The sequence below is a fragment of the Anomaloglossus baeobatrachus genome, chromosome 2, assembly GCF_048569485.1.
Source record: "Anomaloglossus baeobatrachus isolate aAnoBae1 chromosome 2, aAnoBae1.hap1, whole genome shotgun sequence".
Taxonomy (NCBI): Eukaryota; Metazoa; Chordata; class Amphibia; order Anura; family Aromobatidae; genus Anomaloglossus; species Anomaloglossus baeobatrachus.
In genome coordinates, this window is record NC_134354.1 from 669,996,006 (window position 1) to 670,013,517 (window position 17,512).

At 45.5% G+C, this 17,512-nt stretch overlaps 1 protein-coding gene across 7 annotated transcripts in view; it reads right to left on the bottom strand.

The window, feature by feature from the left end:
* Positions 1-3,044, bottom strand: part of CSRNP2 (cysteine and serine rich nuclear protein 2) — a 63,372-nt gene extending 60,328 nt beyond the window's left edge. For 6 of the 7 annotated variants that reach the window (XM_075337125.1, XM_075337121.1, XM_075337120.1 and 3 more), the window contains exon 1: positions 2,456-3,044. The gene's annotated coding sequence lies outside the window, so the exon portion shown is untranslated. The remainder of the gene's footprint in view (positions 1-2,455) is intronic. The other variant, XM_075337123.1, reaches the window with a different exon arrangement.
* Positions 3,045-17,512: the final 14,468 nt, after the last annotated feature.

Sequence of the window (17,512 nt, forward strand, 5' to 3'; positions counted from 1 at the left end):
CATTTTTATGCTTTTTTCAAACTTTGTTTTATCTATTGAGATACGAAAAACGCAGGAAAAAAAGCAGAAAGAATTGACATGCTGCTGCTTCTTTTTGCAATAAAATCTGCAAGAAAAAAAGAAGCAGCATGTGCACAGCAAGTCAGGATTCTCATAGACTTTGCTGGGATGCTTTATTCTTTGCCATATTGATTCAAATCTGCAAGGGGAAAAAAGCATGAAAAAAGCAACTTGTGCCCAGAGCAACGCGCTTGTTTTCAGCAGCTTTTTTCTGCTTTATTTGTGCAGAAAAAAAATCTGCTACGTGTGCACATAGGCTATGTTCACACAATGCATCTTTTACAGTGTTTTTGGTGCCTTTTTGAGGTCACAAAGATGCACTTATATGCATGCATTTCCTTCTCCCAGCAAAGTCTATGAGATTTCTATTTTGCTGTCTACACATTGCATTTTTCGGCAGCGTTTTGTCAATTTTTTTGCGTTTTTCCAGCATTTTTGAGCCCTTCCAGTCAATAGATTTGACTTAAAGAACGCATTGGGCAAAATGTGGTAAAAATGCAACAAAACGCATGCGGTTTTTTTTATGCTTTTTTTCGGGCCAAAAACGCTGCATCTTTGTGGTTAAGAAAAGATGCAGTGTGTGAACATAGCGATAGCCCACTTCTTACAAGGACCACTGATCAAGCATGTACCAATTGCTGCTTTCAATGGTAGAGGGGGAGGGGAACTGTGGCCTAAAATACTAAAAACATGGTAAAGCCGATGTGGGATTCCAAGAAGTTTCTTTTATTAGTAAAAGTGAATGAGAATTTCACGTTTTACATCTCAATTTCCAATGCATCGGCTCAGAGAGTGGGGATTGCGCTGTGAGGACATTCGGCCTTGGTAGCCCTTACAAAGCAAAAAAGCCAAAATATATCTGGGAAGGACGACTGGACTTGGTGCTATAGGCTGGTTTTAGTCTTGTCTTCTCCAGATAGGCAACTGTAGGAAACAAGCGTGACTTCTATCGGCGCTGGTGAGAATGTCCAGTAGAAAGAGGCAGGAGAGGAGACTCAATATATTTCTTGGGGTTCCTCTTCATCAGGAAAAACCGCATTGTACGGCGTATTCTTCACTTATTACTAGGGTTGGACTGGCACCAGAAATGTAGTGACCTAAGCGTTTGCCATGGCCCTGGAGCGGGCACCGACAGCAGTAATCAGTCTACAATGCCGTATTATCTACCAGAAGCCAATAACGAGAGATCTTATGAGAAGGCCTCAGCATCGGCAATGGGTCAGAACCTCTATGAAGTGGCGCTCATGGCACGAGGCGCTGAGGCTTCTGTAATGATGATTTATCTCCACAGAGAAGGGACGTATTGAAAATGACGTCCAGGGAGAAGTTATTACTTACTGGGATGGTCAAAGAACAGGAATCAGCACAATCCATATATTCTGGGAGGAGACGCACATCACATGGTGGTAGTGAAAACGTCCTCCACATCCTATACATTTAAGCCTTGGCTAGCGTCCCGGACATATCTGACATTCCAGGAGGATATGATTTGAGGCCACATCTTACAAGGACCACTGGTCAAGCAGAACCGGTAACAATTGCTGCTCTCAATGCCAGAAGGGGAGGGGAACGGAGGCTTAAAATAGACAAAAATCCTACGAAGATGGTAAAGGCGGATTCCAAGGGTCTCGTCTTAGTAAAAGTAAATATGACAAGTTTTACGCCTCCGATTCCATTTCATCGGCTACTACAAGAGGATTTGTGGTGAAGATGCTCGGCCTTATGTCTTACGAATTGGGGAAAATGTTATTATTCCGTCAATAGAACATATTTCCCATATATATATTATATATATATATAAAAAATCTCCCCCCATGTAGAGCCACACGCGGACATTTCGGACCCTCGAATCTCAAACACTAATGAAGAGATTGAGCGTTTCCGACAATGAAGAGCGATTTCTAGGAAGCTCCCAGTATAAGCCCCCTCCACATCCTCTACGTCACGGTGTCAGCCCAACAATTACCAGGTCCCCTGGTGATCCTGGCTCCACTTCAGGGGGACGAACACCGAGCTGGAGGAATACATGGCGGAGGTCAGGAACCGGTCACACCAACCGGGGCCGCCACATCCCCAGGACAGGCCTGGAAAACATCGCACTCTTCCATCAGCATCACATCTCCGCACAATTATCAATCAGCACCTACGCCATTTGTAAGAGGAGGCCAGGGCTCAAGAGGTTCTGCAGCAGCTTACACATAATCACATTGCATCCTTAGTCTCAGCTTTCAACAACAAAATCTTACAACAATTTGCAAGATGAAATGACACACATGAGAAATGCACAAGCTGTGCGAGGTAAAGCCCTGCCAGCCATCACCAGGGGCCGGTCCACTGCCAGACCTGGGATTTAAAGCCCAGTCCCGATCACACACAACACATGGACAGTACCTACTTTTTAAGGCGAGCTTCCTTCTAGTCTGATGATCGCCCGATCTGCTCGATGGTCTGATGAGAGGTCTCTTTTTTTGTAAGGGGCGAGTCCTTGTGATTGTGGATAGAGGGGATGTTTCACTTTAGGGGGTCTATGCAGCACACGATTCACGACCCGGTCTGATAGATGAAGGGTGGGTGGGCAGATCGGGGGCGACAGTGACCGGATGACAAGAGCATTGGTTAATAGGGAGTTTAATCGAAGCCGGGGCGGAAGGGGTCGGTGTATTAAATGGTAAGGACGAAAAACGCGTAAGCTGTGGGGTCCGGAGACGCTGCAGAGCGCTGTAATGTCATCTCCTCGTCGGTCTCCTGTGTACTGAGGATGAGCACAGTCCTGCAGAGCAGTCACAAAGCACAGGGGGTTTATTGGTTTATTTCTGCGGGTGCACAGGAGATGATGGGGCTGATTTTCCACGTCCCAGGTTCACCTCAACAGAAAAGTATCCGGGGAAAGCGGCCGCGTTTTGCCCTGTCCGCCCCGGCTCCGTACATCGGTAACAATGGGCTGAGAACGGTACAATGCGTCCACTTATAGGCATTGTGACGTCACACGGCGGCCCGCGGCTATCTGGGAAATGTAGTCCAGAGTGCGCATGGCACGATGGGAGATGCTGCAGTGTGTGGGAGGGGGCACGGGTTACCAGGCGACTGTGGGAGGCTTGTGACCACTAAAGTCTCTTCTGGGAGTTTATACAGTGCGGGTGGTGCACGTGCCGCAGATCCCGGGGCGCGCACACAGCCACCGGCCGGCACCGTGCTGGATTCTCGGTGTTCTCCTACACAGGGGCGTTGCCAGAGCGCCGAACGGCCGGGAGATCTCGCGGGTGTTGGCGGCGGGCAGGTTCTATGGTTGCTGTGGAGAAATCTTCATCTTTTGTGTTGAGGCAGCGGCAGGTCACGTGATGTGCGGAGCTGCGGATGTGGCGGACGTGTCAGACGGGAGAAACCTCAGTGTGGTGCGGAGTGCGGCCAGTGCCGGCAGTGCTGAACGCCACTGGTGCTGGGCCTGCGAGGGAAAGGCACATAAGCAGTTGGGGCCACAGAAATAGGAAACCGCAGGGGGCATCCACAGACACGGGACGCCGCAGGGGACATCCGCAGGAAGCCACAGTGGGGTCAACACAGATGACATCTACAGCCCCGGGAAGCCACAAGGAGCATCCGCACATAGAAACAGCAGGACAGCCATAGGAAGCAGACACAGCCATGGGAAGCCGCAGGGAGCAGACACGGCCATGGGAAGCCGCAGGGAGCAGACACGGCCATGGGAAGCCGCAGGGAGCAGACACGGCCATGGGAAGCCGCAGGGAGCAGACACGGCCATGGGAAGCCGCAAGGAGCAGACACGGCCATGGGAAGCCGCAGGGAGCAGACACGGCCATGGGAAGCCGCAGGGAGCAGACACGGCCATGGGAAGCCGCAAGGAGCAGACACGGCCATGGGAAGCCGCAAAGAGCAGACACGGCCATGGGAAGCCGCAAAGAGCAGACACGGCCATGGGAAGCCGCAAAGAGCAGACACGGCCATGGGAAGCCGCAAAGAGCAGACACGGCCATGGGAAGCCGCAAAGAGCAGACACTGCCATGGGAAGCCGCAGAGAGCAGACACTGCCATGGGAAGCCGCAGAGAGCAGACACAGCCATGGGAAGCCGCAGGAGACATCCACAAGAAGACACAGTGGGGCATCTACAGCCCTGGGAAGCCACAAGGAGCATCCTCAGACATAGAAACAGTGGGAAAGCCATAGGGAGCAGACACAGCCATAGGAAGCAGCAGGGAGCAGACACAGCCATAGGAAGCAGCAGGGAGCAGACACAGCCATAGGAAGCAGCAGGGAGCAGACACAGCCATAGGAAGCAGCAGGAAGCAGACACAGCCATAGGAAGCAGCAGGAAGCAGACACAGCCATAGGAAGCAGCAGGAAGCAGACACAGCCATAGGAAGCAGCAGGGAGCAGACACAGCCATAGGAAGCAGCCGGAAGCAGACACAGCCATAGGAAGCAGCAGGGAGCAGACACAGCCATAGGAAGCAGCAGGAAGCAGACACAGCCATAGGAAGCAGCAGGAAGCAGACACAGCCATAGGAAGCAGCAGGAAGCAGACACAGATATAGAAAACAGTCTACACAAGAAGCTGCAAGGGGGCAGACACAGGAGACATCCCCAGACATAGAAACAGTGGCACAGCCACAGGAAGCTGCAGGGGCAGACCAAGCCACTGGTGGTATCCCCAGACATAGAAACAGCAGGACAGCAACGGGAATCTGCAGGGAACATCCCCAGACAGAAACATTGGGACAGCCACAGGAAGCCACAGTGGGGCTGCCACAGATACAGGAAGCAGCAGTGGCGCAGCCATAAATGCAGGAAGCCGCAGAGGGGCAGTCGCAGGAAGCTGCAATGAGACTGATACAGATGTAGGCGGCAGCAGCATACACAAGAAGGCACAGTGGAAAAGCAGCATACACTGGAAGCTGCATACACAGGAAGCCCCAGGGGGAAAGCCCTAGGGGGGTCAGTAGAATACACAGGAAGCCACAATGGGCAACCGCAGGCACAGGGGCCAGCTGTATACCCATACACAGGAAGGCAGGGGGCAGCCATAAGAGCCAGTGAAGAGAGCTGACATATACACAGGAGCCCACAAAAGATATTTATATACTCTGGGTAGGCCATGAGTGGGGGTGGGATAGAGGGTTTGCTTCCTGATAGGATCATGATAAGAGCAAAGTTTCTACCTGTGTAGCCGTTAATAATTCATAATACTTCAAGACACACAGAGACTTAAGGGCAGCTGCCCATCGTAGGGGACAAAATGGGACTCTTGAGCCCACACATTGGGGGCTTGTTACAGGGGTGGGATGAGACTAGTCAGCACAGTCATATAACTGGCCACCCACAAGAGAAATACAGTGAAAATGTGACTGTGTGCATATCACATACTGTCAAAATCCAGCTATCAGTAATCACAGAACAATTAAAGGAAATTTGTAACCAGGTTTTGGCTACTTATTCTGAGAGCAGCATGATGTAGAGACAAGAGACCCAGATTCCAGTGATGTTTCACTTACTGGACTGCTTGTTACAGTTCTCATAAAATCAAAGTTTTATCAGCAGGAGATTATCATTAATGGACTAGGAAACCTGCTGTCAGGTAGTCAAGCATATTCATGAGCTGTGTCATTAAGCTCACTCACACCATGTGATAAGGTGATGCAGAGATTAGCATTCTGCACTACTAGATCTGCAGCAGATGAGATTTTTGGACTTATTATAAAATCCCTTTCTCGTAGCCTTCATTGGGGACCAGAAGAAACCATGGACTTTCACTGCTTCCACCAGAAGGTTCATGCTAAGAATTACAACCTTAAGAAAACAAGTTGACTTCTCTTTAGCAGGTGATACCCAACTACTGGCAATTACGCATTTAGTTAGAGAGAAAAGCAGTACACGAAGCAGGAAAACTATGAACACGCCCAATGGGTCAACAGGGAAAAAAAGGGTGGTTGCTGTCCCCCCCAATAAAGGCTATGAGAAAGGAATAATATGGTTAGCCCAAAAATTCCCTTTTCTCAGATGCATTTTTGGGGTACACAGAAACAATGGGATATCCCAACATATTCTCCAGGGCAGGAAATATATATATGAATTTGTAAGTAAAATCCCTGAGGATGCAACCGGAGCTGACTGCCACTTGAAGCACCTTTTTACTAAGGCTTTCTTCCACCAAATCACACTGTAATGCGCTAAACATCAGGTTACGGTCCCAGTAATCCAAGGAAGGACAGTCTGGAGGAACAGAAGGGGTCATACTTTGCAGAAAAGTCCTGATTTGAGGCTTTGAAGTCATATATCTCTGGAAAAAAATGAACAGGGCTGAGACTTAGCTCTTAAGAGAGCTGAGTGTTTAGGCAGACTCAAGACCCGACTGTAGAAATGCCAGAATAGGTGGTAGGGAAAAAGCCATAGGAGTGGACTCATGTGATTTGCTACAGTAGAAGAAAGCCTTTCAGGTATGATGGTAGAGACGATGATGGTTTCCATGCCTTGACAATGAACTGCAAAACCCAATCAAGAGAAATCTGAGGTTTTTAGAACTGCAGCTTCGACAACCATTCCATTAAATTGAGCACCTGAGAGTTTGGCTGGAAGGGGGCATCTTGGAACAGTAGGTCTGATCTAGATCTAGGTCTCAATCTAGAAGTCTCCATGGAATATGTGCAAAGAGGTTGACCACTTAAACATAGCATGATCTCAAGGGCTAATACGGGGATAACGGGGTTTCCTTCTAACTTGATCTTCTTGACTAACTTAGGTACATAGTTACTTAGGTTGAAAAAAAGACCTAGGACCATCTAGTTCAACCTTCCTCCACCAGTTCTACATTTGGTCATTTATAACCAACAATGTTGTGTGTACTGAGGAAATCATCCAGCCCTTTTTTTAAAAGCTGTTATAGTATCTGCCATTACTACCTCTTGTAGCAAAGGTAGAGGAGGGAAAATTAAGACAAAGTATTTGCCAAAGCTTCAGATGCAATCGGTAGAGAGTTGCAAGCTCTGGACACAAACACAGGAACTTTGTGATTGTGTCTGAATTTCATGAGGTCGACATCTGGAATGCCCCACTGCAAGCAGATTTGATCAAAGACGGATGGGTGCAAATACCATTCTCCCAGTTAATCTATAGCGACTTAATCTATGGCCCAGTTGTCTACTTCGGGGATGTAGATTGTGCAAATTCCGGTGATTCTTTGTTCCACCCAGTCAAGAATCTGGGAGACCCTTGCAATTTCTTGTCAACTCTTCTTGATGGTTTGTGTAAGCGGTGGTGTTGTAACTCTTCTACCAACCCTACCCTGTAAATGTCCACAGGGCCAGCTGTAGAGCGTTGTGTGAAACTATACAAATGGTATTACTTTGATAGCAACCACCATCTTGCATATAATGCTCATGCAGAAGCATCGAGAAAGGGGAGATGGATGTTTCAGTGATTGGATTCTAGATTGCAAAGCCAACATGTTATCCTCTGGAAGGAAAACTTTTTGCATAAACAGTGTTAAAAAGCATTCTCAGATATTCTGAGCAGGGTTCAGGAATGACTAGTCTATAAGAAGATAGTTAATCAGCTCAGCAGATCCAAAAGTTCATTTAGCATTCTGCAGGATAAGATGTGGTGCTCGGACAAAGATCTCTGGGCCAACTCCCAGGTAACACAGACTAGTATAATTAACTCCCAAGTATCCTACCCCCTACTCAGTGGACTTTCCTGGTATTGTATCTATCCTGAAAAAAAACATGCCATTATTACAGGTGGATAACAAAGTTAGGCTAAGTTCACACATCCTGTGTTTTCAATCCGTCAGGTCCGTCAGCAACGGATCAGTCATTTTCAAGATGTCAACTGATGCAACTGATGTGTTTTTCACAGGATTCCTTTCACAGGAATCCTGTGAAAAAACGGATCAGTTGCGTCCGTTACATCCGCTGTGCGTCCGTTTTTTGACGGATCAGTCATGATCCGTCTGTGTTTGGGACAGCCCAGTGGGCGTGCCAAGCATGCTGGGCATGCTCAGTAGAGCATGACGGAATCCTGCGCTGGATTCCGTTGTAAGACGGATTACGACGGAATCCAGCACCATAGACATGCATTACAAGCTTGACGGATGGCGACGGATTCCTGCGCGGCGCGTTAATTTTGACGGCCCGAAAAACGTTACATTCTGCGTTGCTCCCCGCTCGGCGGTCAGTCAAAAACGACGGACCGCGACGCAGCGGATGCAACGCAGGGTCATCAGTCGCAATCCGTCACTAATAGAAGTCTATGGGGAAATACAGGATTCCTGCAAAATATTTTGCAGGATTCCGTAATTCCTCAAGGCTACGGATTGTGACTGATGCAAAACACAGGATGTGTGAACTTAGCCTTAACAAAATTATGGAAAAAGGCAGGGGTTCTACAACCCCTGGCAAAATTATGGAATCACCTGGCTCTGAGGATGTTCATTCAGTTTACTTTTGTTTAAAAAAAAAAAAAAAAAGCAGATCACAAACATAGCACCAAACTAAAGTCATTTCAAATGGCAACTTTCTGGCTTTAAGAAACACTAAAAAAAAAAAAAATCATGAAAAACAATGTGCTAGCCAGTAACGGTTACTTTTCAAGACCAAACGGGGAAAAATTATGGAATCACTCAACTATGAGGAAAAACATTATGGAATCATGAAAAACAAGCAAAAGAACACTCCAATACATCACTAGTATTTTGTTGCACCGCCTGTTATGATCCGGAACCATGGAAGACCACCACAAATCATTGGTAAAAGGTGACAAGAGCATTGACAACTAATCTGGCCGCCATCCCCTTACTAACCATCACAACTAGAAGTAGCCGAGGGGTGAACTAACATCCTGTGCACCGCGAACCCAGCCGGAGAACTAACTATCCTAAAGGAAGGAAAGATGAATAACTATCTGCCTCAGAAAATAGACAAGAATAGCAAGCCCCCCACATTCAAAGACTGCGGTGATATAGGAAAAACACAATACACAGATAGATGACAGGATTAGCAAAACGTGAGGCCCCCACTGACTAAAATAGGAAAGGACAGGAAAGGGACTGATGGTGGCCAGAGAAAAACCCTGCAAAATTCCAAATTCCTGATAGTACAAAAAGGCCCTCAGATCGCACGATCTGAACTCCGTCCTATACCAGGTGCTTTTGTCATACCAATGAACATAAAACAAGCATCATAACAAATTCAACAAGCCATAAACACATGGACCCAAAGGAGCTATACTCCAAACAGAACTGCAGGGAGTTTCCCAGCCAAGCAACTGAGGGGGGAAAATCCCTGCATGCAAATAAACTGAAAACAACCACAGCAAATGCCAAACCCAGATAAGAGCAAAAGAACCAAACAATAAATAAAGAGCAAGCACTTATCTGGAGTAGATGTGGTGTGGAGCAGAATGAAGCAGGCTGGTCATACAAAGAACTGACATCCGGCATAGCCTGCTATCAGACCAGGATTTAAATAAGCAGAGAGTTAGCAAAGGAAACGCCCATTGCACAACACACCTGGTCCAAGTCCAAACCATTCCTGGCCACCAGAGGGAGCCTCCCAGGAGCCAAAACATAACTAACATTCACAACAACCGCCTCTGGCTTTTATAACAGCTAGCAGTCTCTGAGGCATGTACGTAAAGTGACAAACAGTACTCATCATCAATCTTGCTCCAACTTTCTCTGATTGCCGTTTCCAGATCAGCTTTGCAGGTTGGAGCATTGTCATGGACCATTTTTTTCAACTTCCACCAAAGATTTTCAATTGGATTGAGATCTAGACTATTTGCAGGCCATGTCATTGACCTCATGTGTCTTCTTTCAAGGAATGTTTTCACAGTTTTTGCTCTATGGCAGGATGAATTATCATCTTGATAACTGATTTCATCATCCCCAAACATCCTTTCAATTGATGGGATAAGAAAAGTGTCCAAAATTTCAATGTAAACTTGGGCATTTATTGAAGATGTAATGACAGCCATCTCCCCAGTGCCTTTACCTGACATGCAGCCCCATATCATCAATGACTGTGGAAACTTACATGTTCTCTTCAGGCAGTCATCTTTTTATTGTTTAGCTTGTCTGTATGTAAATCCCATTTCCTTTAGGCGGTTTCTTACAGTTCGGTCACAGACATTGACTCCAGTTTCCTCCCATTCGTTCCTCATTTGTTTTGTTGTGCATTTCCTGTTTTGGAGACATATTGCTTTAAGTTTCCTGTCTTGATGCTTTGATGTCTTCCTTGATCTACCAGTATGTTTGCCTTTAACAGCCTTCCCATGTTGTTTGTATTTGGTCCAGATTTTAGACACAGCTGACAGAACAACCACCATCTTTTGCAACATTGCGTGATAATTTACCCTCTTTTAAGAGTTTGATAATCTTCTCCTTTGTTTCAGTTGACATCTCTCATGTTGGAGCCATGATTTATGTCAGTCCACTTAGCGCAACAGCTCTCCAAGGTGTGACCACTCCTTTTTAGATGCAGACTAACGAGCAGATCTTATTTGATGCAAATGTTAGCTTTGGGAATTAAAATTTACAGGTTGATTCCATAATTTTTTCCCCGTTTGGTCTTGAAAACTAACCATTACCGACTAGCACATTATGTTTTCATGATTTTTTTTTTTTAGTGTTTCTTAAAGCCAGAAAGTTGCCATTTGAAATTATTTTAGTTTTGTGCCATGTCTGTGATTTGCTTTTTTTTAAACAAAAGTAAACAACTGAATGAACATCCTCAGAGCCAGGTGATTACATAATTTTTGCCAGGGGTTGTATATTCAGGAATGACTGACTGACAATCCACCCTAAGCAAAACAGTATGTCCAGCTTGATCTGTAGGTTCTTAGCATAAGGCCTCCTTCACAAGTCAGTGATTTTAGTACGTATGTGACAGTTTTTGTACGTACCAGAATCACGGACATATGCAGATCCATTAACCCCTTCACGACCATGGACGGATATATCCGTCATGGAGCGTGTCCCGTTAAGCGGGCAGGCGGCGGTGGTCGGCACACATATCAGCTGTTTTCAACAGCTGACGTGTGCCTGCTAGCCGCGGGTGGAATCGCTTCTACCCGCGGCCATTAACCCCTTAAATCTTGCTGCCAAAGTCTGGCAGCAAGATCTAAATGCGCGCGCCCATGTTTTTTACTTACCGCCGCCCCCACCCCGGAAGTCACGTGCATAATCACGTGACTATCGGTGGTTGCCATCGTAGCACAGGGTCATGTCATGACGCCTGCAGCTATGATGTTTCACTTTCATTTTCCCTCGGCACAGAGCAGAGGGAAAAAGAAAGTGACTGTATCTGCTGTTTACAGCTGTATAGCTATGATCAGCAGATAGATAATAGCGATCGGATTGTTGATCGCTATAGCCCCCTAGGGGGACTAGTAAAATAAAAAAAAATAAAAGTTTTAAAAAAGAAAAAACAAAAAAACTAAAAAAGTTCAAATCACCCCTCTTTCCCCCCATTGAAAATTGAAGGATTAAAAAAGAAATAAATATACACATATTTGGTATCGCCGCGTTCAGAAATGCCCGATCTATCAAAATATAAAATCAATTAATCTTATTGGTAAACTGCGTAGTGGCAAAAAAATTCCAAACGCCAAAATTACATTTTTTGGTCGCCGCAAGTTTTACGCAAAATGCAATAACAGGCGATCAAAACGTAGCATCTGCGCAAAAATGGTACCATTAGAAACGTCAGCTCGAGACGCAAAAAATAAGCCGTCACTGAGCCATAGATCCCAAAAAATAAGAACGCTACGTGTTTCGGAAAATGGCGCAAAACGTGCGCCACTTTTATTGGACAAACTTGTGAATTTTTTTTAACCCCTTAGATACAAGTAAACCTATGCATGTTTGGTGTCTACAAACTCGCACCGACCTCAGGCATCATACCCACACATCAGTTTTACCATATAGTGAACACCGTGAATGAAACATCCCAAAAACTATTGTGCCATCATACTTTTTTGCAATTTTTCCGCATTTGGAATTTTTTTTGCTACTTTCCGGTACACCATATGGTAAAACTTATGGTTTCATTTAAAAGTACAACTTGTCCCGCAAAAAAACAAGCCCTCATATGGCAAGATTGACGGAAAAATAAAAAAAAGTTACGGCTCTCTGAAGAAGGGGAGCAAAAAACAAAAAAACGCAAAAACGGAAAGTGCCCCGGGGCTGAAGGGATTAAAATCAATGGGTCTGTGCACACATCAGTTATTTTTCACTGACTGTGTCTCTGTGCGGCGTACACGCATGTCCGTTTTTTTTTTCTGGCATCACTGAAGTTCCATGGACCACACTATGGTGTGATCCATGAAACACGTACCAGAAATAAAAATGTATCTCTGCAATAAAAAGCTTTTTATACTCACTTTCTCCAGCGACGCTGTGTTCGGCAGCTGCTGCCTGCTGCTTCCTAGCCGGCAAATTACTCTCATGAATATGCACTGCTGACCCAGAAGTAGCAGCAGCAGTGACACGGCAACGGCTGGACACAGCAGAGCCAGAGATTCAGCACCTCGGAGAGCAGGAGCAGGGAATGGTGAGTTTGGAGTACCTGATCTGCATGTGCTATAACTGATAATGGAGAGCACATGTGTGCCGTGAATCACGGCACATGGATGGACATATGCGTTTTTAACACGTCTGTGTTTTTCACTGACATGTGAAACAGGCCTAAGAGGGAGACTTAACAAGGATGTAATCTTAAGTAGGGATGACCACTATTTCCCTGCAATGCAAAAGTTCCACGTCTCAAATGTGTTGACATCCTTGGGGTTGAGGCCAGCCTGAAGGGGAGGGCCACAAACTGAAAATGGGACTGATTGACTACAAAGTGGAGAAACTTCTGATGCGATGTAAAAATGGGGATGTGGAAACGGGCATCCTGAATGTTCACTGAAGAAAGACATTATGCAGAGTTCATGGAGACCGCAACCATGCAGGAATTTCATCCTCAAGCTGTAAGGGCAGACACATTTGATCATCTATTGTTAGGTCCATAATGGGATAAACCAAGCCGTCCTTTATTTGGACAACAAAAAGGATTGAATAAAAACTTTTGAACCTTTTCTGAAGAGGAACCGGAACAATGATGTCTGATTGCAGGAATAGGGTGTAGAAATTTCAGCACCAAATCTTTATGTTTTGGCAAAAAACTCCACGGTTTTCTGCCGGGAGATGCAGGTCTGTTAACTTCGTTCACCTGAGGTAAGGTCACTTAGTTCAATGAGGTCAATGGTGGAAGTACCGTGGGAACCTCCAGCCGTGACTGCAGATACACTGAGTAACGTCACCTCACACAGCTACAGCTCAGTCAATCTCTGCCTGAAGCTACAGTGTGTGATCATGTTTTCTAATATGCCCAGAACTGGGTATTTGGGGTTAATAAATTGGAGAAAGAGGCTGTTTTTTTGTGTATTGCATTTCAAATAAAGGATTTTTTTGTGTTTGTTTAATTTTTCACTTACAGATTAGTAATGGGGGGTCTCAGACACCTCCCATTACTAATCTAGAGCTTAGTGGCAGCTGTGAGCAGTAATTAACCCTTTATATTACCCCGATTGCCACTGCACCAGAGCTATGCAGATGAGCTGGGTAACGTGCCGGGATTGTCGCTTCTAATGGATATGACAATTCTGAGCGGCTGCAATTTGCTATTTTTAGGCTGGGAGGACCCAATAACCATGGATCTTCCCCAGCCGGAGAATACCAGCCCCCAGCTGTCGGCTTTATCATGGCTGGGTATCAAAATTGGAGGGACAGCACACTGTCTTAAAATTATTTCAATAATAAAAAAAATATGTATGGGGTCTCTCTTATTTTGATACACAGCCAAGATAAGTACACGGCTGGGGGGCTGCGGCCTATAGCCGTATTCTTTATCTGTGCTGGGTATCATATGGGGGACCCTGCACCTATTCTTTTTTATTTTTACACCACTATAGGAACACAGACCGTGTCTGATTCCAAGCAGTCAGACATGCTGTCACACAGGGTGGGGGCGTGGTCTGACTGCAACCAGAGATGCTATGACTGCCAGTGGCAGAGTAAGCAGTGAATATGTATGAGGATTAATGAGTGGCCCCGGAAGTAGTGTTGAAGCCACGTGGGAGACTCGGTAAGTATAATGAATTTGCTTTATTCCTTTTTTTTTTTTCTTTTAAATTACCTGAGGACTCCAGGCCCGGGGTATGGATACTAGGTATCCCACATAGGTCCAGACTTTTACGTTCCGGGTTCATCCATTACTAGTTATTTATCATAAGTGCAAAGGTGCATTATCAGACATTGTTTTATGGGGGGGGGGGGGGTGTACTTCTTTTACAGGATCTTGACCAATCATAACCAGGAAGAATCATGCAGGGAATAGAACACAACCCTGAAAGTTCAGAAGCACATTCCCCCACAAGACATGAAATGATAGATAGCCCGGTACTCTGCATCTACTATTTGGAGTACATCACAGCTGAGTGAGATTACAAACACCTCCATCTTTCATCTCACAGCAGTCAGTGGTGTTAGAGTACTGTAGGGCAGAGTGTGATCACAGCATGCCTGCAGTTCTCCTCTCACAGCTGTAACCTCTCTCACCACCAAAGTTACTGACACAAGATGAATGCTGAAGGTGTATTCACACTCGACTTTGCTCTATACTAACCCAGTAAGTACAGAGAGCAGGACATTAGATATAAATGTGAAAGCCATGCTTTTCTGACCTTTGTGTTTATTTCTCCTGCATGGGACCTCCTGCTTATGATTGGTCTATGTCACGCAGAGGGTAAAGTAAAACATACCCAAAAAAAAAAAAAAAAAAGATTCTCTAGTAAAGTCCCCTTGAAGCTCTCATAAGTTTTAACCTAAACTTAAACTAATATCTCTGGAACAGAGTGGAGAAATTGAATAATATGTTTTACTCAGTTCTGCAGCCACTATTCCATGATGTGGCCAGTGTAACATGTTCAGACTGCTGAAAGGTTCTCTTTAACACTAGAACTACTGAGGTAGTCATTTTGACTACTTTGCACTATGTATTTCTATATAGGTGTCACGAGTCCAGTAGTTCTAGTGTTAAACGGTTTGTATTTATTGGCACAGCGACTGTTCATGGTCAAGACACTATCCATTGTGAACACACAACACAAAATATGGCTGTTTGAATGAGAAACAAAATTGTGTGACTATTTGCTACTGTGAATGGGTCTGGCTTTAGCTACAGAGCATGGCCTCTTCCTAAGGCTAGAATCACACTTGTGTGTATCTCACGCGAGTCTCGCATCGCAACACCCGGCATGGCTGCATACTCCTGCCAGGAGCAGGTCGGATGCATGTATCTTATACAGCTGGGACACTCCTGTCCGGAGAGCGACAGGTCGTGCCGGGTATGGCGATGCAAGACTCACACGAGATACGCACAAGTTTGACTCCGGCCTAAGCATTACACAAAACAGCCAGTTATGCCACACTTAAGAAATTAGGCTGGTTTCACACTACGTTTATTTAACATCCGTCCTGAACGTTTTTTTAGCGGAAAAGCGGATCCAGTGCAAATGCGTTTTCATTTCAATGCATTTGCAATGGACTCGCGTTAACATGCGTTCACCTGCGTTTGCGTGCGTTATAGTGAGGATCCAGCAACTTGCAGTTTTTTAACATGTTTCAAAAATGCTACTTGTAGCGTTTTTGAGCTGCGTCCAAATACTGCAAATTGCTGGATCCTGACTAAACAGCACGCAAACGAAGGTGAACGCTGGCGTGCTGATAGGCAGCATCCTGCTTTTGTACTGAGCATGCCCAGAAAGTACTGAGCATGCCCAGAACCAGTCTCGCGTGATCTGTCTCTCTCTCCTCCCTATCTCTGTCTTTCCCCCTTCCTCCCCTTCCTCTCTCTCCCACCTGAGAGCTGCGGACACTCGTAACCAAGGTAAATATCGCGTAACCACTTCTCTTAGTTACCCGATGTTTACGTTGGTAACGTGTGCAGACAGCCCTGCTCCTAGCAGCTGCAGACGCTTGTAACCAAGATAAATATCGGGTATCCAAGCCCGATGTTTACCTTGGTTACCAGCGTCTGCAGCTGTCAGAAGCCGGCTCCCAGTCTAGTTCCCCTCACTCCCGATCACATGACTCCAATGCCCGCCCCTAAACATCCAGTGACAGGATCCTGCAAAATAACACATGCGTTTGCATGCGTTTTTTGCTGTAAAAGCAGGATCCGCTTTTCCGCTAAAAAAACGTTATGGACGGACGTTAAATAAACGTAGTGTGAAACCAGCCTTAGACAGTACGGATGACATTGCAGCACAAAGTAAAAAAATTAGACAAATACTAATGAAAGGGCTTAAATACTCATTTTTTTCAAGTACAAGTGCTATACAATTTCAAAGCTAGCACACATTATTTGTGGATCGTGAGAGGCCCATGCAAAATTGTGGCAACAGGTCCCATACGGACCCAAGTTTCATCATTTCCAAGGATGATTGTAGACTTAAATCCATCAAGTTCAACCTATAGCCTAACATGGTGAAACCAAACTCAACAAAAGTATATGGGTTCATGAACAAAAACAGACAACATTCGGATGCCATCTGTGTGCGGTTTTTCACTGATCGGAGATGGTAGAGAAACTATTTTTGTTTTTATTAGTGGAAAAATTACTAGTGAAACGCTGACGAAAATCCCTGATAAAAACTTGGTCTGTTTTCCAGTGGAGGGTTTCAACAGCTGTAAACATTCTTGAAAAGATGGGTTTTCAACTTCTGTCTGAATGTTCTAAATGTTGTAGAAAATTGGATGTATTGAGGCATGAAATTCAAGAGTATAATGAGGTAAAGTGAATCTGTCACAACATTTTTGCTGTGTCATTTGAGAGCAGCATGATGCAGGGGCAGAGACCCTGATTCCAACAATGTGTCATATATTGAACTGTGCATTTTAATTTTTTTCTGAAAACAAACTTTCCAAAGTGCTGTTTATGACATTTCCATATCCCCTTACAATTAGTTGTATTGTTTACTGCTCATTGCATAGAAAACTGGCTGCTATTGTTGGCTGGACACGGCTGTGTTTACTTCCTCTTGTAAGCACTACACTAAAGCTGGGTAGGAATGCTGGCTCGCATTGTTAGCTTTTGATCCCTGTCAGTTGAAAGGGACTTTATCAACACAGAATGGCTGTTCAAACCAAGTACATGTGTTTTTGGTGCATAAAGCTGGTGTCACACACAGCGACAACGATGTCGCTGCTACGTCACCATTTTCTGTGACGTTGCAGCGACGTCCCGTCACTGTCGCTGTGTGTGACATCCAGCAACGACCTGGCCCCTGCTGTGAGGTCGCCGGTCGTTGCTGAATGTCCAGCTTCATTTTTTGGTCGTCACTCTCCCGCTGTGACACACACATCGCTGTGTGTGACAGCGAGAGAGCGACGAAATGA